The sequence below is a fragment of the Balaenoptera borealis genome (assembly GCF_965194805.1).
Source record: "Balaenoptera borealis genome assembly, contig: HAP1_SCAFFOLD_539, whole genome shotgun sequence".
Lineage (NCBI taxonomy): Eukaryota > Metazoa > Chordata > Mammalia > Artiodactyla > Balaenopteridae > Balaenoptera > Balaenoptera borealis.
In genome coordinates, this window is record NW_028123658.1 from 378,988 (window position 1) to 399,777 (window position 20,790).

Here is a 20,790-nt window from a genome sequence, read left to right on the forward strand (position 1 = left end):
CCTTCCCATTGTACCTTCTACCACTCCCAAAGGCAGTCTGCTCCAATGAGGCCTGACTTCGTCTGTCCTAACGTGCACCCGCTCATTCAAGCAGTTTAGGAATACAAGGTGCTGTGGTTCTCAACCAGGGTGGCCCAACCTCTAAAAGAGTAGTCCAAGCAGTCTCTACCTCCTGGGCACATCCCCTCTGCAACAGCCCCAGTAAACGAATGTCCCATCCTTGCTTGTTCAAGGTCGGCAACAAGGAGTCCCCTCCTAAAGAAGGTTCTCTCGCATTGCCACACTCTCAAAGGCTGCCCCCAGTGTGCTTCCTTCCTGTGGGCCTGATCAGGCTAAGGGCAGAGTTGTCTCTTTCCTTCTCTGAGTCGGACCAGATCGCCTTAGTAACACCTCTTCACGGTGGTGACCATGTGTTTCACGGGGGCTGCTGCTGAGCCTTTATCTCATCCTTTCATGGTGGAGAGAGGGAGGATTATAATGATTGTTACTTCTAGGGGAGAGGGGAGTGTAATGATTATGTTGTCATTTTGTATTATGTCCTTTGGTCATGAACTTGTTTTGAATTTCATATGAAAATGGGCCCACCATTCCCACTTTGTGAGGTCATTCAGCACCCTCATTTTGCACCTTTAACATCTCTCTCAGTATCACTTGGAAATGTTTGAAATGGCATCAGCTTGTCCTCACATTCCTATCAGCTGTAAATCCGGCGCCCCAACATGAACCTAACCATTGAGCAGAACACCTCTCCACTACCTGTGTAACACTGGGTAGGCCCCTTCACCTCTTGCTTTTCTTCAGTCCTCAGTTGTGAAAATGTGAGGGTTCTATGAATTTATACTTGGGGCAGGACAAGGGCGAGGAGAGTGTGTCTTTGCTTTTATTCTTCCAAACTGGAATGTCTTCCCTCTCTTCCCCATGGGTCCAAATCTCACTTGTCCTTCAGGCCCACTGCCAAGGAGCCTTCCCTGATTCCCCAGTCCACACAAATCTCTGCCTCTTAGGGTCAGTGCCATACAACCTAGCTGTCTCTTACGTTAATCTTGCCTCTCAAGCCAATCTCAGAATGTGGGTCTCTCTTGCCCTCCTGGGGCCCCTGGGGCTGTGCCAGCCCACCGGCACGCCCCACGTGGGATGTCTGCTAGACTAGGGCATGGGTGGGGAGGCCCAGGTGTGAGGGGCCAGGCAGAGTACCTCTGCCCTCCCCCTGCTCTCCTCCACAAAACTGCCCCTCCTCCTGAAGCCTGACCCCCAAGTCACAGGTTCCTTATTATGACCTCACTTGGTAGTGATGACCTCACCGGCCTTCTCCCAGTTGCCATGGCAGCGTAACTGCCAACGTGCTGCCCTCAGAGAAACTTCCCTGACAGTTCTCCACCAGAAGTTCTCCAACCTCTTTGGTTGACTGAGGGAGAATGTGTGACCGGATCCTCTATCTTTACTCGAACCTGTGCTCTGTTCCGTGGGTGGGCAGTGCGGCAGGTACACCGAGACCGGGCATCTCTACAGGAGCCATGGTGTACACACCACCTCACCTGGCTGCCTCATGTTCCTGTGGGGCTTGCCCACTACGTATACCTGAGCGCGTTCCCAGCTGTAAGTAATACCAGTGACCTGGGACACCTTCAGGGACCCACAGTGCTCACTGCTGAGGACAAGTGAAAGGTCCTCCCTGGACAAGTGTGCAGGATGGTCCTGATCTTTATAAATGTAGCTTCCCCTTTGGGCTACAGGATGCTTCCATTCAGACCCTTTCCTGACTGGCCTCTTAGCAAAAGACAAGGGCATTTTTGTTGGCAAATGGTAAATGGAGCAGTTTGAGGAAGAGGGCCACTCTTGAAACACACCTTCAAACCCAGGCACCTCTGTGCTGTCATGTAGACATCTACATCGGTGCCCTCAGACACATCCCATCCTGAGCTGCTGAGTACTAGGGGAGAGGGTGGTGCCATATTGATGGGAAGACCGGAAGAACCAAGACGGGTGTTGAAGTGCTAATGAGACTGGGGGGCTGAGGAGATGGTGTCCCAGGAGGCTGGGTTGATGTGAGCCTAGACTTGGTACCCAGAACGCGGTTCTCAGTCTCCTGATCACTCTGCCTCAGTATTTGGCCTTGTTCTAATCTACATAAAAGTATCAGAGGGCTAGAGTTCAGTGTGGTTGAAACAGGCAGTATAAATGGGGCCCAAGAGGGGTTGCCAAGGTGGGAGGGGTCCTTAACCAATTTATATTAGATTAGTTTTTTCCAAAACTTGAAAGACATTTCCATTAAAGCCTCAGAAGTGACAGAATGCAAGAAATGTTCTCTCTGTTGTGGAAGGGAGAGATGGAGAGGCTCATGATTGCTATGACTTTCGGGTTCTCCTGTTTTCCCTGGAAACGGTGAAGAGACTTCCTCATGTGCTGCAGCTGTAGGCTCTAGGAATTGCTTTTGCAGCCAGTGTCCCTTCTCTAGGGACTCATAGAGGTGATGGGCCAAGGCTGTGTTCTGGATGTCAAGTAGATGAAAGGTCTTCAGCCAGAAACTGGGAGAGACATGAGAGAGGGAAATTCTGGCAGGAGGCTGTGTAGAGCAGAAGTGACTGATCAGTTCTGATTTTCTTTGCAGCAGCAGTGGCTCCCGTTTCTCCCCCTACCCCTGGTCACTACCATGTCCTCTACCGAGGGTGTGGAGAAACGCAGTTGGGCTGGCATGGGGAGACATACTGCCTGGTTGGTGGCTACCGGGCCTACGGGGATGTTCCTCTGGCCACGCCAGCAAAGGTGGAAGCAGAGAAGCCAGTCCCCAGACGTGCTCCCAAGAGAAAGCACTCTCCGGAAAAGTCGCACAAAGATCTGGGTTGCCCCAGACCCAAAATCCGGCGATTGGAGCATTCAAACCATTTCGGACTAGAAGGTGCTTTGATTCTCAAGCAGGGTGGCCCAACCTCTGGGCACATCCCCTCTGTAACAGCCCCAGTAAACGAATGTCCCATCCTTGCTTTTTCAAGGTCGGCAACAGGGATTCCCCTCCTAAAGAAGGTTCTCTCGCATTGCCACACTCTCAAAAGCTGCCCCCAGTGTGCTTCCTTCCTGTGGGCCTGATCAGGCTAAGGGCAGAGTTGTCTCTTTCCTTCTCTGAGTCGGACCAAATCGCCTTAGTAACACCTCTTCACAGTGTTGACCATGTGTTTCACGGGGGCTGCTGCTGAGCCTTTATCTCATCCTTTCATGGTGGAGAGAGAGAGGATTATACTGATTTTTACTTCTAGGGGAGAGGGTGGTGCCATATTGATGGGAAGACCGGAAGAACCAAGAGGGGTGTTGAAGTGCTAATGAGACTGGAGGGCTGAGGAGATGGTGTCCCAGGAGGCTGGGTTGATGTGAGCCTAGACTTGGTACCCAGAACGCGGTTCTCAGTCTCCTGATCACTCTGCCTCAGTATTTGGCCTTGTTCTAATCTACATAAAAGTATCAGAGGGCTAGAGTTCAGTGTGGTTGAAACAGGCAGTATAAATGGGGCCCAAGAGGGGTTGCCAAGGTGGGAGGGGTCCTTAACCAATTTATATTAGATTAGTTTTTTCCAAAACTTGAAAGACATTTCCATTAAAGCCTCAGAAGTGACAGACTGCAAGAAATGTTTTCTCTGTTGTGGAAGGGAGAGATGGAGAGGCTCATGATTGCAATGACTTTCGGGTTCTCCTGTTTTCCCTGGGAACGGTGAAGAGACTTCCTCATGTGCTGCAGCCGTAGGCTCTAGGAATTGCTTTTGCAGCCAGTGTCCCGTCTCTAGGGGCTCATAGAGGTAATGGGCCAAGGCTGTGTTCTGGATGTCAAGTAGATGAAAGGTCTTCAGCCAGAAACTGGGAGAGACATGAGAGAGGGAAATTCTGGCAGGAGGCTGTGTACAGCAGAAGTGACTGATCAGTTCTGATTTTCTTTGCAGCAGCAGTTCCTTTGGCCACGCCAGCAAAGGTGGAAGCAGAGAAGCCAGTCCCCAGACGTGCTCCCAAGAGAAAGCGCGCTCCGGAAGAGTCAGACGAAGACCTGGGTTGCCCCAGACCCAAAATCCGGCGATTGGAGCACGGTGCCAGGAGGTAGACCCCACAGAATCCTGCTGGCTGAGCCATTCTGAAGAGAGAGCAATGGTTTAAGTGCCTAAGGCAGCGAATGCCTCTTCCTGCTGTGACCCACCCCGTCCCCCTACTGCCCACTGCCACAGATTAGAACTTTGAAAAGATGGGCACATCTATTAAAATGGCATCATATAAAAATAGAAAATTTTATGTACATGTGCATGATTATGCCATCATATGATGATCCTGCTTGACTTCCCTAACCTAATACGTTCACAAGAATTCTTTACAATCTTTAAAATACTTGATTTGTACACATTGTATATTTATGTCTATATGGGTTTCCAACCTGCTCTCGCTGAAAGGGTTCAGACCCAAGTGTGTACATGGAGGGTCTGATTGGTGTAGTTCTGGCAGGGGTCTCATCATAAGCATCTAGGGAAACACCAGGGAAATAGCTCCCCTTGAAGGAAGGGCAAACAGATCTGGCTTATACACAAAGGGTCGCAATAAGAGGACCTGAAACAGGAAGGTCAAAGCCAGTAGGAGGTACTGGGGCAGGGGACATACAGCAAGCAAAAGACATACAGTTGGCATTGAATAGAGCCGGGAACACAGAGTGAGGGTCCTGGGGCTGCGGCCCTCAGAAGTCCAAGCAGAAAGGAGGCACTGGGCATTAGGACAGTCAGCCAGCAGGGAGCAGGGCCCAAGCCATTGAGCTGGATTCATGTCTAGGACTCATGCTAAGAGTGCCCTAGATGGCAACTAAGTCACCACGATGGGACTCGGGCAAAGGACAAGAGAGTTTAACACCTAGCCAAAGTATCCAGTGGTCCATGATGCCAGGATAAGTCTTGAAGCAAGCATGACTGAGGCTGGTTTTAAAACTATCGGGGTGGGGGGGCTTCCCTGGTGGTGCAGTGGTTGAGAATCCGCCTGCCAATGCAGGGGACACGGGTTTGAGCCCTGGTCTGGGAAGATCCCACATGCCGCGGAGCAACTGGGCCCGTGAGCCACAACTACAGAGCCTGAGCGTCTGGAGCCTCTGCTCCGCAACAAGAGAGGCCGCGATAGTGAGAGGCCCGCGCGCCGCGATGAAGAGTGGCCCCCACTTGCCGCAACTGGAGAAAGCCCTCGCGCAGAAACGAAGACCCAACACAGCCAAAAAGAAAAGTAGTAAATAAATAATAAATACAAAATTTAAAAACAAAACCAAAAACGTAAAATCTGGAAAACAGTTGAACACCTATATACCCACTGCAGACTTTACAATTAGTATTTTTCTTTTTAATAAATTTATTTATTTATTTATTTATTTTGAGCTGTGTTGGGTCTTCGTTTCTGTGTGAGGGCTTTCTCTAGTTGTGGGGAGCGGGGGCCACTCTTCATTGCGGTGCGCGGGCCGCTCACTATCGCGGCCTGTCTTGTTGCGGAGCACAGGCTCCAGACGCGCAGGCTCAGTAGTCGTGGCTCACGGGCCCAGTTGCTCCACGGCATGTGGGATCTTCCGAGAGCAGGGCTCGAGCCCGTGTTCCGTGCATTAGCAGGCAGATTCTCAACCACTGCGCCACCAGGGAAGCCCTACAATTCGTATTTTGAAAAAAAAGTAAAACAAAGAACCTCAGTAAAAATGACTTAAGAGTCTTCAATTAATCCTTTTTCTGTCTTAGTAAAACTGGAGGGAGATAAACAACCTTAGTAATCGTTACGGATAATATCCGGACTATGGGTGTGTCATTGGCAATGATCGTATAACCATTCCTGGAGTATTACAATGGGCTGGTCATTGTCAAGGGCACTTTCAAATATTGTGCTGCTCTGCCCGAGCGCACTGCAGTGTAGATGTGATGAGTCCCACTTCACAGAACATAAACTGAGACTCAGAGAGGATATATGATGCTTTATAACACCAAATACAGAAAAATTTAAAGAAAAAAATGTCCCGTAGTCAAATCAGTACTGTTACGTTAATCACTTTTTCTGCACTTGTATTATTAAAATTGTAACAAAATGAAATACTCCATCTAGTATTTTGTGCCCTGCTTTTACACTACATCTTCCCACCATTAAATATTCTTGGAGAAAATCATTTTTAATGAACTGTTTTCCATCCTTTTTTTTAAAAAAACGTCTTTATTGGAGTATAATTGCTTTACAATGGTGTGTTAGTTTCTGCTTTATAACAAAGTGAATCAGCTACACACACGCATATATCCCCCTATCTCCTCCCTCTTGCGTCTTCCTCCCACCCTCCCTATCCCACCCCTCTAGGTGGTCACAAAGCACCGAGCTGATCTCCCTGTGCTACGCGGCTGCTTCCCACTAGCTAGCTATTTTACATTTGGTAGTATATATAAGTCCATGCCACTCTCTCACTTCGTCCCAGCTTCCCCTTCCCCTTCCCCGTGTCCTCAAGTCCATTTTCTACGTCTGCGTCTTTATTTTCCATTCTTAAGTTGGGCCATCCGTTATTTAACCAACCCCCTATTGTGGGATTTTTAGGTAGCTTCTAATATTTTTTCTATTACACTACTGGCTGAGATGAATATTCTTGAACATAAGTCTTGTACATAAATTTGACTTTCACCTTAGGATAAGATGCTAAAAGCAAAACTACTGGCTCAAAGTGTATGAACATTTTAAGGCTGTTGATACACAAATTGCCAAATTACCCTCCAGAAGGTTCGCACCAATTTCCATCCCCATCAGCAGCAACAGACGAAAACGGCCTTTTCCTTACATCCTTAGCAGCAAATTTTGTGCATTCTTAAAACTTTCTACCAATTAGATGAGCAAAAAAGAAATAGATTTATAACTTGCGTTTCTTTGTTAGGTAGTGAAGTTGAACATCTTTCCATATTTATTGGGGATAAGCTTCTGTTCTATTGTGAATGCCCTGTCGCATCTTCTACCCGCTTATCTATCACTGTTTTGGGAGATGTTAGGATGCAGAACCTTCTTCGGTGCCTGGTGTGGTTCTGCTCCTGCTGACACAGAGTCCTCTCTCAGTGGAAGATGGCTGCTCCTTAGCACTGAGAAAAGTCAGCACCCCTACATCCCGCCATGGGCCTGGAAGTGATGTCTCAGTGGCTCTGGAGGAATTACATTCAGGTCCCTGGATTAAGCAACTCACCAGCAACCAGAACTGGTACTTCAGGACTAAATGACTCTGCAGTGTATCAGGTCCCATGAACTTGACCTTCTTCCCACCTTTTCACCCAGTGACTGAATCAGGCCAAGCTGCGGTGGAGACACAGCTTCGTCTCTCTTCTCCCGGGAGTGGGACTGAAAAGCCAGTACAGAGCAGATCATCCCTGCAGACACTCGCTGGGTGACCCCGGGGCACAGCAGGAGGAAAGAAGGGTGATCATCCTCACCCTTCTTGGACGGTGGAGCCACGTTCCAAAAACAGATGCAGTAAGCACGAACCACACAACCACCCAGATGAACTTGAACTCAGCAGTTGGAATGAATAACCCCTCCTTTCTGCAAGTCACTGCTCACCCTGTGCCTCTCTCCATTGCTGAGTGGTTCCTTCTGGCTTGAAATCACTACTGGTGACTGACCACTGCTGGTGCTTTACATTGTTGTTCCCCCCACGAGAATGCCAAGTTCAGGGCATCCAGTTCCTCCGCGTGAAACCCTTCGTAGTTGCTATGGGTGAACGGAAGAGTGAGAGATAAATGAACAAAACAATTTTTCCCTAGCACTTCCATGCTGTTTCTAAATGACAGATTTCCACAGCTCCCTCCCCCATACAACCACAGACTCTTTGAAGACATTTCTCTCTCTCCCCGCATGCCTGGCACAAAGGGGGATAAATGCTAATCGAGGGAATGAATGAACCAAACCTTATCTGGACCACAATAACACCTACTTGAGCTCATCTTTTTTTTTTGATGTTTTAGTTTAAATTTTATTTCCTGCCCCCAAACATCCATTAAGCGCCCAGGAGAAGGAAAAGGGGATGTGACTAGCAATAGAGAGAAATGTTCTTCACAACAATGGCCATGGCAAGCTTAGGCACTTTTGGTGAAATCTCTCTGGGAAGTACTGGCAGAGGAATAAAAGGCAAACTGACACAGAAGTATTGCTCGGTGTGCATTTCCAGGCTCTGCCTTCTTTCTCATCTCTTGGTGGCAGGCGGAGGAAGAGGAGAAAAGGTTCAACTTTTTGATAAACCGGCAGAATACGCTTATCACATCCTCTCACTATCTCTGCATAGGTTCTAGTCTCTGCAGCATTATATAAGCTTTGCCCAAAGTAATGAACAGTTGAAAGTCAAATGTAATACTTCACCAAACAACTGAAAAATGCTTGCACACCGGAAAGGATTAAGTTGCAGAGAACACAAATGGACCCAGAGCAACCTTTGCCAAAAGAGAATATTGTGCTAAATGTACAGCCACAGCTCTTTTCCATATGAAGAAACAGTCAGAAGGATAAAAGAATTTGGTCAAAATCACACAAGTAAGTAGGACAGAATCGGCTCTGTCTGTCTCTCCCAAGGGTTGTGTTCTTTAACCACCAGGCTAGCTTTTCTCAAATCTGATTCATGCATAGAATAACTCTACCCCTCTGTTTGCCTTGAATGTTCCCTGTTTATACGTATGCCTGCTGCAGGTTTTCACATTGCCCACTTTGACTCCCAAAAGCAACCGAGAATACACAATACTTTGGCCACTCTATCCATGGACCACTGTGGTGGGACTGCCCAGGAAGCTTATTGAAAGTGCAGCTTCCAGAGCCCTACTCCAGATCTAGATAAGTTTTCTGAGGGTTGGCTCAAGAATCCAGGTACAAGTCTTTTGAAGTGGTTTTGTGGAACCCCCCAGGTGAGTCTCTCGCTCTCTTAAGTTAATAAACCATTTATTCTGCCTCCCGCAGATGCCCAGCCAGGTCCTGTTAAGGTAGGAGTCCCCGCACCACATCAGAGGGATGCTCCCAGCCAAGTCATCTCTGGAGCCTTGGAGAATCTGGATGGTCTCGTGCTGGCCCACCTGCCATGACAAACCTCCTCCAGAGCATTCCCCTTCCCATTTTACCTTCTACCACTCCCAAAGGCAGTCTGCTCCAATGAGGCCTGACTTCGTCTGTCCTAACGTGCACCCGCTCATTCAAGCAGTTTAGGAATACAAGGTGCTGTGGTTCTCAACCAGGGTGGCCCAACCTCTAAAACAGTAGTCCAAGCAGTCTCTACCTCCTGGGCACATCCCCTCTGCAACAGCCCCAGTAAACGAATGTCCCATCCTTGCTTGTTCAAGGTCGGCAACAGGGAGTCCCCTCCTAAAGAAGGTTCTCTCGCATTGCCACACTCTCAAAGGCTGCCCCCAGTGTGCTTCCTTCCTGTGGGCCTGATCAGGCTAAGGGCAGAGTTGTCTCTTTCCTTCTCTGAGTCGGACCAGATCGCCTTAGTAACACCTCTTCACGGTGGTGACCATGTGTTTCACGGGGGCTGCTGCTGAGCCTTTATCTCATCCTTTCATGGTGGAGAGAGGGAGGATTATAATGATTGTTACTTCTAGGGGAGAGGGGAGTGTAATGATTATGTTGTCATTTTGTATTATGTCCTTTGGTCATGAACTTGTTTTGAATTTCATATGAAAATGGGCCCACCATTCCCACTTTGTGAGGTCATTCAGCACCCTCATTTTGCACCTTTAACATCTCTCTCAGTATCACTTGGAAATGTTTGAAATGGCATCAGCTTGTCCTCACATTCCTATCAGCTGTAAATCCGGCGCCCCAACATGAACCTAACCATTGAGCAGAACACCTCTCCACTACCTGTGTAACACTGGGTAGGCCCCTTCACCTCTTGCTTTTCTTCAGTCCTCAGTTGTGAAAATGTGAGGGTTCTATGAATTTATACTTGGGGCAGGACAAGGGCGAGGAGAGTGTGTCTTTGCTTTTATTCTTCCAAACTGGAATGTCTTCCCTCTCTTCCCCATGGGTCCAAATCTCACTTGTCCTTCAGGCCCACTGCCAAGGAGCCTTCCCTGATTCCCCAGTCCACACAAATCTCTGCCTCTTAGGGTCAGTGCCATACAACCTAGCTGTCTCTTACGTTAATCTTGCCTCTCAAGCCAATCTCAGAATGTGGGTCTCTCTTGCCCTCCTGGGGCCCCTGGGGCTGTGCCAGCCCACCGGCACGCCCCACGTGGGATGTCTGCTAGACTAGGGCATGGGTGGGGAGGCCCAGGTGTGAGGGGCCAGGCAGAGTACCTCTGCCCTCCCCCTGCTCTCCTCCACAAAACTGCCCCTCCTCCTGAAGCCTGACCCCCAAGTCACAGGTTCCTTATTATGACCTCACTGGGTAGTGATGACCTCACCGGCCTTCTCCCAGTTGCCATGGCAGCGTAACTGCCAACGTGCTGCCCTCAGAGAAACTTCCCTGACAGTTCTCCACCAGAAGTTCTCCAACCTCTTTGGTTGTCTGAGGGAGAATGTGTGACCGGATCCTCTATCTTTACTCGAACCTGTGCTCTGTTCCGTGGGTGGGCAGTGCGGCAGGTACACCGAGACCGGGCATCTCTACAGGAGCCATGGTGTACACACCACCTCACCTGGCTGCCTCATGTTCCTGTGGGGCTTGCCCACTACGTATACCTGAGCGCGTTCCCAGCTGTAAGTAATACCAGTGACCTGGGACACCTTCAGGGACCCACAGTGCTCACTGCTGAGGACAAGTGAAAGGTCCTCCCTGGACAAGTGTGCAGGATGGTCCTGATCTTTATAAATGTAGCTTCCCCTTTGGGCTACAGGATGCTTCCATTCAGACCCTTTCCTGACTGGCCTCTTAGCAAAAGACAAGTGCATTTTTGTTGGCAAATGGTAAATGGAGCAGTTTGAGGAAGAGGGCCACTCTTGAAACACACCTTCAAACCCAGGCACCTCTGTGCTGTCATGTAGACATCTACATCGGTGCCCTCAGACACATCCCATCCTGAGCTGCTGAGTAGTAGGGGAGAGGGTGGTGCCATATTGATGGGAAGACCGGAAGAACCAAGAGGGGTGTTGAAGTGCTAATGAGACTGGAGGGCTGAGGAGATGGTGTCCCAGGAGGCTGGGTTGATGTGAGCCTAGACTTGGTACCCAGAACGCGGTTCTCAGTCTCCTGATCACTCTGCCTCAGTATTTGGCCTTGTTCTAATCTACATAAAAGTATCAGAGGGCTAGAGTTCAGTGTGGTTGAAACAGGCAGTATAAATGGGGCCCAAGAGGGGTTGCCAAGGTGGGGGGGGTCCTTAACCAATTTATATTAGATTAGTTTTTTCCAAAACTTGAAAGACATTTCCATTAAAGCCTCAGAAGTGACAGACTGCAAGAAATGTTCTCTCTGTTGTGGAAGGGAGAGATGGAGAGGCTCATGATTGCTATGACTTTCGGGTTCTCCTGTTTTCCCTGGAAACGGTGAAGAGACTTCCTCATGTGCTGCAGCCGTAGGCTCTAGGAATTGCTTTTGCAGCCAGTGTCCCTTCTCTAGGGACTCATAGAGGTGATGGGCCAAGGCTGTGTTCTGGATGTCAAGTAGATGAAAGGTCTTCAGCCAGAAACTGGGAGAGACATGAGAGAGGGAAATTCTGGCAGGAGGCTGTGTACAGCAGAAGTGACTGATCAGTTCTGATTTTCTTTGCAGCAGCAGTGGCTCCCGTTTCTCCCCCTACCCCTGGTCACTACCATGTCCTCTACCGAGGGTGTGGAGAAACGCAGTTGGGCTGGCATGGGGAGACATACTGCCTGGTTGGTGGCTACCGGGCCTACGGGGATGTTCCTCTGGCCACGCCAGCAAAGGTGGAAGCAGAGAAGCCAGTCCCCAGACGTGCTCCCAAGAGAAAGCACTCTCCGGAAAAGTCGCACAAAGATCTGGGTTGCCCCAGACCCAAAATCCGGCGATTGGAGCATTCAAACCATTTCGGACTAGAAGGTGCTTTGATTCTCAAGCAGGGTGGCCCAACCTCTGGGCACATCCCCTCTGTAACAGCCCCAGTAAACGAATGTCCCATCCTTGCTTTTTCAAGGTCGGCAACAGGGATTCCCCTCCTAAAGAAGGTTCTCTCGCATTGCCACACTCTCAAAAGCTGCCCCCAGTGTGCTTCCTTCCTGTGGGCCTGATCAGGCTAAGGGCAGAGTTGTCTCTTTCCTTCTCTGAGTCGGACCAAATCGCCTTAGTAACACCTCTTCACAGTGTTGACCATGTGTTTCACGGGGGCTGCTGCTGAGCCTTTATCTCATCCTTTCATGGTGGAGAGAGAGAGGATTATACTGATTTTTACTTCTAGGGGAGAGGGTGGTGCCATATTGATGGGAAGACCGGAAGAACCAAGAGGGGTGTTGAAGTGCTAATGAGACTGGAGGGCTGAGGAGATGGTGTCCCAGGAGGCTGGGTTGATGTGAGCCTAGACTTGGTACCCAGAACGCGGTTCTCAGTCTCCTGATCACTCTGCCTCAGTATTTGGCCTTGTTCTAATCTAGATAAAAGTATCAGAGGGCTAGAGTTCAGTGTGGTTGAAACAGGCAGTATAAATGGGGCCCAAGAGGGGTTGCCAAGGTGGGAGGGGTCCTTAACCAATTTATATTAGATTAGTTTTTTCCAAAACTTGAAAGACATTTCCATTAAAGCCTCAGAAGTGACAGACTGCAAGAAATGTTTTCTCTGTTGTGGAAGGGAGAGATGGAGAGGCTCATGACTGCAATGACTTTCGGGTTCTCCTGTTTTCCCTGGGAACGGTGAAGAGACTTCCTCATGTGCTGCAGCCGTAGGCTCTAGGAATTGCTTTTGCAGCCAGTGTCCCGTCTCTAGGGGCTCATAGAGGTGATGGGCCAAGGCTGTGTTCTGGATGTCAAGTAGATGAAAGGTCTTCAGCCAGAAACTGGGAGAGACATGAGAGAGGGAAATTCTGGCAGGAGGCTGTGTACAGCAGAAGTGACTGATCAGTTCTGATTTTCTTTGCAGCAGCAGTTCCTTTGGCCACGCCAGCAAAGGTGGAAGCAGAGAAGCCAGTCCCCAGACGTGCTCCCAAGAGAAAGCGCGCTCCGGAAGAGTCAGACGAAGACCTGGGTTGCCCCAGACCCAAAATCCGGCGATTGGAGCACGGTGCCAGGAGGTGGACCCCACAGAATCCTGCTGGCTGAGCCATTCTGAAGAGAGAGCAATGGTTTAAGTGCCTAAGGCAGCGAATGCCTCTTCCTGCTGTGACCCACCCCGTCCCCCTACTGCCCACTGCCACAGATTAGAACTTTGAAAAGATGGGCACATCTATTAAAATGGCATCATATAAAAATAGAAAATTTTATGTACATGTGCATGATTATGCCATCATATGATGATCCTGCTTGACTTCCCTAACCTAATACGTTCACAAGAATTCTTTACAATCTTTAAAATACTTGATTTGTACACATTGTATATTTATGTCTATATGGGTTTCCAACCTGCTCTCGCTGAAAGGGTTCAGACCCAAGTGTGTACATGGAGGGTCTGATTGGTGTAGTTCTGGCAGGGGTCTCATCATAAGCATCTAGGGAAACACCAGGGAAATAGCTCCCCTTGAAGGAAGGGCAAACAGATCTGGCTTATACACAAAGGGTCGCAATAAGAGGACCTGAAACAGGAAGGTCAAAGCCAGTAGGAGGTACTGGGGCAGGGGACATACAGCAAGCAAAAGACATACAGTTGGCATTGAATAGAGCCGGGAACACAGAGTGAGGGTCCTGGGGCTGCGGCCCTCAGAAGTCCAAGCAGAAAGGAGGCACTGGGCATTAGGACAGTCAGCCAGCAGGGAGCAGGGCCCAAGCCATTGAGCTGGATTCATGTCTAGGACTCATGCCAAGAGTGCCCTAGATGGCAACTAAGTCACCACGATGGGACTCGGGCAAAGGACAAGAGAGTTTAACACCTAGCCAAAGTATCCAGTGGTCCATGATGCCAGGATAAGTCTTGAAGCAAGCATGACTGAGGCTGGTTTTAAAACTATCGGGGTGGGGGGGCTTTCCTGGTGGTGCAGTGGTTGAGAATCCGCCTGCCAATGCAGGGGACACGGGTTTGAGCCCTGGTCTGGGAAGATCCCACATGCCGCGGAGCAACTGGGCCCGTGAGCCACAACTACTGAGCCTGAGCGTCTGGAGCCTCTGCTCCGCAACAAGAGAGGCCGCGATAGTGAGAGGCCCGCGCGCCGCGATGAAGAGTGGCCCCCACTTGCCGCAACTGGAGAAAGCCCTCGCGCAGAAACGAAGACCCAACACAGCCAAAAAGAAAAGTAGTAAATAAATAATAAATACAAAATTTAAAAACAAAACCAAAAACGTAAAATCTGGAAAACAGTTGAACACCTATATACCCACTGCAGACTTTACAATTAGTATTTTTCTTTTTAATAAATTTATTTATTTATTTATTTATTTTGAGCTGTGTTGGGTCTTCGTTTCTGTGTGAGGGCTTTCTCTAGTTGTGGGGAGCGGGGGCCACTCTTCATTGCGGTGCGCGGGCCGCTCACTATCGCGGCCTCTCTTGTTGCGGAGCACAGGCTCCAGACGCGCAGGCTCAGTAGTCGTGGCTCACGGGCCCAGTTGCTCCACGGCATGTGGGATCTTCCCAGAGCAGGGCTCGAGCCCGTGTTCCGTGCATTAGCAGGCAGATTCTCAACCACTGCGCCACCAGGGAAGCCCTACAATTCGTATTTTGAAAAAAAAGTAAAACAAAGAACCTCAGTAAAAATGACTTAAGAGTCTTCAATTAATCCTTTTTCTGTCTTAGTAAAACTGGAGGGAGATAAACAACCTTAGTAATCGTTACGGATAATATCCGGACTATGGGTGTGTCATTGGCAATGATCGTATAACCATTCCTGGAGTATTACAATGGGCTGGTCATTGTCAAGGGCACTTTCAAATATTGTGCTGCTCTGCCCGAGCGCACTGCAGTGTAGATGTGATGAGTCCCACTTCACAGAACATAAACTGAGACTCAGAGAGGATATATGATGCTTTATAACACCAAATACAGAAAAATTTAAAGAAAAAAATGTCCCGTAGTCAAATCAGTACTGTTACGTTAATCACTTTTTCTGCACTTGTATTATTAAAATTGTAACAAAATGAAATACTCCATCTAGTATTTTGTGCCCTGCTTTTACACTACATCTTCCCACCATTAAATATTCTTGGAGAAAATCATTTTTAATGAACTGTTTTCCATCCTTTTTTTAAAAAAACGTCTTTATTGGAGTATAATTGCTTTACAATGGTGTGTTAGTTTCTGCTTTATAACAAAGTGAATCAGCTACACACACGCATATATCCCCCTATCTCCTCCCTCTTGCGTCTTCCTCCCACCCTCCCTATCCCACCTCTCTAGGTGGTCACAAAGCACCGAGCTGATCTCCCTGTGCTACGCGGCTGCTTCCCACTAGCTAGCTATTTTACATTTGGTAGTATATATAAGTCCATGCCACTCTCTCACTTCGTCCCAGCTTCCCCTTCCCCTTCCCCGTGTCCTCAAGTCCATTTTCTACGTCTGCGTCTTTATTTTCCATTCTTAAGTTGGGCCATCCGTTATTTAACCAACCCCCTATTGTGGGATTTTTAGGTAGCTTCTAATATTTTTTCTATTACACTACTGGCTGAGATGAATATTCTTGAACATAAGTCTTGTACATAAATTTGACTTTCACCTTAGGATAAGATGCTAAAAGCAAAACTACTGGCTCAAAGTGTATGAACATTTTAAGGCTGTTGATACACAAATTGCCAAATTACCCTCCAGAAGGTTCGCACCAATTTCCATCCCCATCAGCAGCAACAGACGAAAACGGCCTTTTCCTTACATCCTTAGCAGCAAATTTTGTGCATTCTTAAAACTTTCTACCAATTAGATGAGCAAAAAAGAAATAGATTTATAACTTGCGTTTCTTTGTTAGGTAGTGAAGTTGAACATCTTTCCATATTTATTGGGGATAAGCTTCTGTTCTATTGTGAATGCCCTGTCGCATCTTCTACCCGCTTATCTATCACTGTTTTGGGAGATGTTAGGATGCAGAACCTTCTTCGGTGCCTGGTGTGGTTCTGCTCCTGCTGACACAGAGTCCTCTCTCAGTGGAAGATGGCTGCTCCTTAGCACTGAGAAAAGTCAGCACCCCTACATCCCGCCATGGGCCTGGAAGTGATGTCTCAGTGGCTCTGGAGGAATTACATTCAGGTCCCTGGATTAAGCAACTCACCAGCAACCAGAACTGGTACTTCAGGACTAAATGACTCTGCAGTGTATCAGGTCCCATGAACTTGACCTTCTTCCCACCTTTTCACCCAGTGACTGAATCAGGCCAAGCTGCGGTGGAGACACAGCTTCGTCTCTCTTCTCCCGGGAGTGGGACTGAAAAGCCAGTACAGAGCAGATCATCCCTGCAGACACTCGCTGGGTGACCCCGGGGCACAGCAGGAGGAAAGAAGGGTGATCATCCTCACCCTTCTTGGACGGTGGAGCCACGTTCCAAAAACAGATGCAGTAAGCACGAACCACACAACCACCCAGATGAACTTGAACTCAGCAGTTGGAATGAATAACCCCTCCTTTCTGCAAGTCACTGCTCACCCTGTGCCTCTCTCCATTGCTGAGTGGTTCCTTCTGGCTTGAAATCACTACTGGTGACTGACCACTGCTGGTGCTTTACATTGTTGTTCCCCCCACGAGAATGCCAAGTTCAGGGCATCCAGTTCCTCCGCGTGAAACCCTTCGTAGTTGCTATGGGTGAACGGAAGAGTGAGAGATAAATGAACAAAACAATTTTTCCCTAGCACTTCCATGCTGTTTCTAAATGACAGATTTCCACAGCTCCCTCCCCCATACAACCACAGACTCTTTGAAGACATTTCTCTCTCTCCCCGCATGCCTGGCACAAAGGGGGATAAATGCTAATCGAGGGAATGAATGAACCAAACCTTATCTGGACCACAATAACACCTACTTGAGCTCATCTTTTTTTTTTGATGTTTTAGTTTAAATTTTATTTCCTGCCCCCAAACATCCATTAAGCGCCCAGGAGAAGGAAAAGGGGATGTGACTAGCAATAGAGAGAAATGTTCTTCACAACAATGGCCATGGCAAGCTTAGGCACTTTTGGTGAAATCTCTCTGGGAAGTACTGGCAGAGGAATAAAAGGCAAACTGACACAGAAGTATTGCTCGGTGTGCATTTCCAGGCTCTGCCTTCTTTCTCATCTCTTGGTGGCAGGCGGAGGAAGAGGAGAAAAGGTTCAACTTTTTGATAAACCGGCAGAATAAGCTTATCACATCCTCTCACTATCTCTGCATAGGTTCTAGTCTCTGCAGCATTATATAAGCTTTGCCCAAAGTAATGAACAGTTGAAAGTCAAATGTAATACTTCACCAAACAACTGAAAAATGCTTGCACACCGGAAAGGATTAAGTTGCAGAGAACACAAATGGACCCAGAGCAACCTTTGCCAAAAGAGAATATTGTGCTAAATGTACAGCCACAGCTCTTTTCCATATGAAGAAACAGTCAGAAGGATAAAAGAATTTGGTCAAAATCACACAAGTAAGTAGGACAGAATCTGCTCTGTCTGTCTCTCCCAAGGGTTGTGTTCTTTAACCACCAGGCTAGCTTTTCTCAAATCTGATTCATGCATAGAATAACTCTACCCCTCTGTTTGCCTTGAATATTCCCTGTTTATACGTATGCCTGCTGCAGGTTTTCACATTGCCCACTTTGACTCCCAAAAGCAACCGAGAATACACAATAATTTGGTCACTCTATCCATGGACCACTGTGGTGGGACTGCCCAGGAAGCTTATTGAAAGTGCAGCTTCCAGAGCCCTACTCCAGATCTAGATAAGTTTTCTGAGGGTTGGCTCAAGAATCCAGGTACAAGTCTTATGAAGTGGTTTTGTGGAACCCCCCAGGTGAGTCTCTCGCTCTCTTAAGTTAATAAACCATTTATTCTGCCTCCCGCAGATGCCCAGCCAGGTCCTGTTAAGGTAGGAGTCCCCGCACCACATCAGAGGGATGCTCCCAGCCAAGTCATCTCTGGAGCCTTGGAGAATCTGGATGGTCTCGTGCTGGCCCACCTGCCATGACAAACCTCCTCCAGAGCATTCCCCTTCCCATTGTACCTTCTACCACTCCCAAAGGCAGTCTGCTCCAATGAGGCCTGACTTCGTCTGTCCTAACGTGCACCCGCTCATTCAAGCAGTTTAGGAATACAAGGTGCTGTGGTTCTCAACCAGGGTGGCCCAACCTCTAAAAGAGTAGTCCAAGCAGTCTCTACCTCCTGGGCACATCCCCTCTGCAACAGCCCCAGTAAACGAATGTCCCATCCTTGCTTGTTCAAGGTCGGCAACAGGGAGTCCCCTCCTAAAGAAGGTTCTCTCGCATTGCCACACTCTCAAAGGCTGCCCCCAGTGTGCTTCCTTCCTGTGGGCCTGATCAGGCTAAGGGCAGAGTTGTCTCTTTCCTTCTCTGAGTCGGACCAGATCGCCTTAGTAACACCTCTTCACGGTGGTGACCATGTGTTTCACGGGGGCTGCTGCTGAGCCTTTATCTCATCCTTTCATGGTGGAGAGAGGGAGGATTATAATGATTGTTACTTCTAGGGGAGAGGGGAGTGTAATGATTATGTTGTCATTTTGTATTATGTCCTTTGGTCATGAACTTGTTTTGAATTTCATATGAAAATGGGCCCACCATTCCCACTTTGTGAGGTCATTCAGCACCCTCATTTTGCACCTTTAACATCTCTCTCAGTATCACTTGGAAATGTTTGAAATGGCATCAGCTTGTCCTCACATTCCTATCAGCTGTAAATCCGGCGCCCCAACATGAACCTAACCATTGAGCAGAACACCTCTCCACTACCTGTGTAACACTGGGTAGGCCCCTTCACCTCTTGCTTTTCTTCAGTCCTCAGTTGTGAAAATGTGAGGGTTCTATGAATTTATACTTGGGGCAGGACAAGGGCGAGGAGAGTGTGTCTTTGCTTTTATTCTTCCAAACTGGAATGTCTTCCCTCTCTTCCCCATGGGTCCAAATCTCACTTGTCCTTCAGGCCCACTGCCAAGGAGCCTTCCCTGATTCCCCAGTCCACACAAATCTCTGCCTCTTAGGGTCAGTGCCATACAACCTAGCTGTCTCTTACGTTAATCTTGCCTCTCAAGCCAATCTCAGAATGTGGGTCTCTCTTGCCCTCCTGGGGCCCCTGGGGCTGTGCCAGCCCACCGGCACGCCCCACGTGGGATGTCTGCTAGACTAGGGCATGGGTGGGGAGGCCCAGGTGTGAGGGGCCAGGCAGAGTACCTCTGCCCTCCCCCTGCTCTCCTCCACAAAACTGCCCCTCCTCCTGAAGCCTGACCCCCAAGTCACAGGTTCCTTATTATGACCTCACTGGGTAGTGATGACCTCACCGGCCTTCTCCCAGTTGCCATGGCAGCGTAACTGCCAACGTGCTGCCCTCAGAGAAACTTCCCTGACAGTTCTCCACCAGAAGTTCTCCAACCTCTTTGGTTGTCTGAGGGAGAATGTGTGACCGGATCCTCTATCTTTACTCGAACCTGTGCTCTGTTCCGTGGGTGGGCAGTGCGGCAGGTACACCGAGACCGGGCATCTCTACAGGAGCCATGGTGTACACACCACCTCACCTGGCTGCCTCATGTTCCTGTGGGGCTTGCCCACTACGTATACCTGAGCGCGTTCCCAGCTGTAAGTAATACCAGTGACCTGGGACACCTTCAGGGACCCACAGTGCTCACTGCTGAGGACAAGTGAAAGGTCCTCCCTGGACAAGTGTGCAGGATGGTCCTGATCTTTATAAATGTAGCTTCCCCTTTGGGCTACAGGATGCTTCCATTCAGACCCTTTCCTGACTGGCCTCTTAGCAAAAGACAAGTGCATTTTTGTTGGCAAATGGTAAATGGAGCAGTTTGAGGAAGAGGGCCACTCTTGAAACACACCTTCAAACCCAGGCACCTCTGTGCTGTCATGTAGACATCTACATCGGTGCCCTCAGACACATCCCATCCTGAGCTGCTGAGTACTAGGGGAGAGGGTGGTGCCATATTGATGGGAAGACCGGAAGAACCAAGAGGGGTGTTGAAGTGCTAATGAGACTGGAGGGCTGAGGAGATGGTGTCCCAGGAGGCTGGGTTGATGTGAGCCTAGACTTGGTACCCAGAACGCGGTTCTCAGTCTCCTGATCACTCTGCCTCAGTATTTGGCCTTGTTCTAATCTACATAAAAGTATCAGAGGGCTAGAGTTCAGTGTGGTTGAAACAGGCAGTATAAATGGGGCCCAAGAGGGGTTGCCAAGGTGGGGGGGGTCCTTAACCAATTTATATTAGATTAGTTTTTTCCAAAACTTGAAAGACATTTCCATTAAAGCCTCAGAAGTGACAGAATGCAAGAAATGTTCTCTCTGTTGTGGAAGGGAGAGATGGAGAGGCTCATGATTGCTATGACTTTCAGGTTCTCCTGTTTTCCCTGGAAACGGTGAAGAGACTTCCTCATGTGCTGCAGCCGTAGGCTCTAGGAATTGCTTTTGCAGCCAGTGTCCCTTCTCTAGGGACTCATAGAGGTGATGGGCCAAGTCTGTGTTCTGGATGTCAAGTAGATGAAAGGTCTTCAGCCAGAAACTGGGAGAGACATGAGAGAGGGAAATTCTGGCAGGAGGCTGTGTACAGCAGAAGTGACTGATCAGTTCTGATTTTCTTTGCAGCAGCAGTGGCT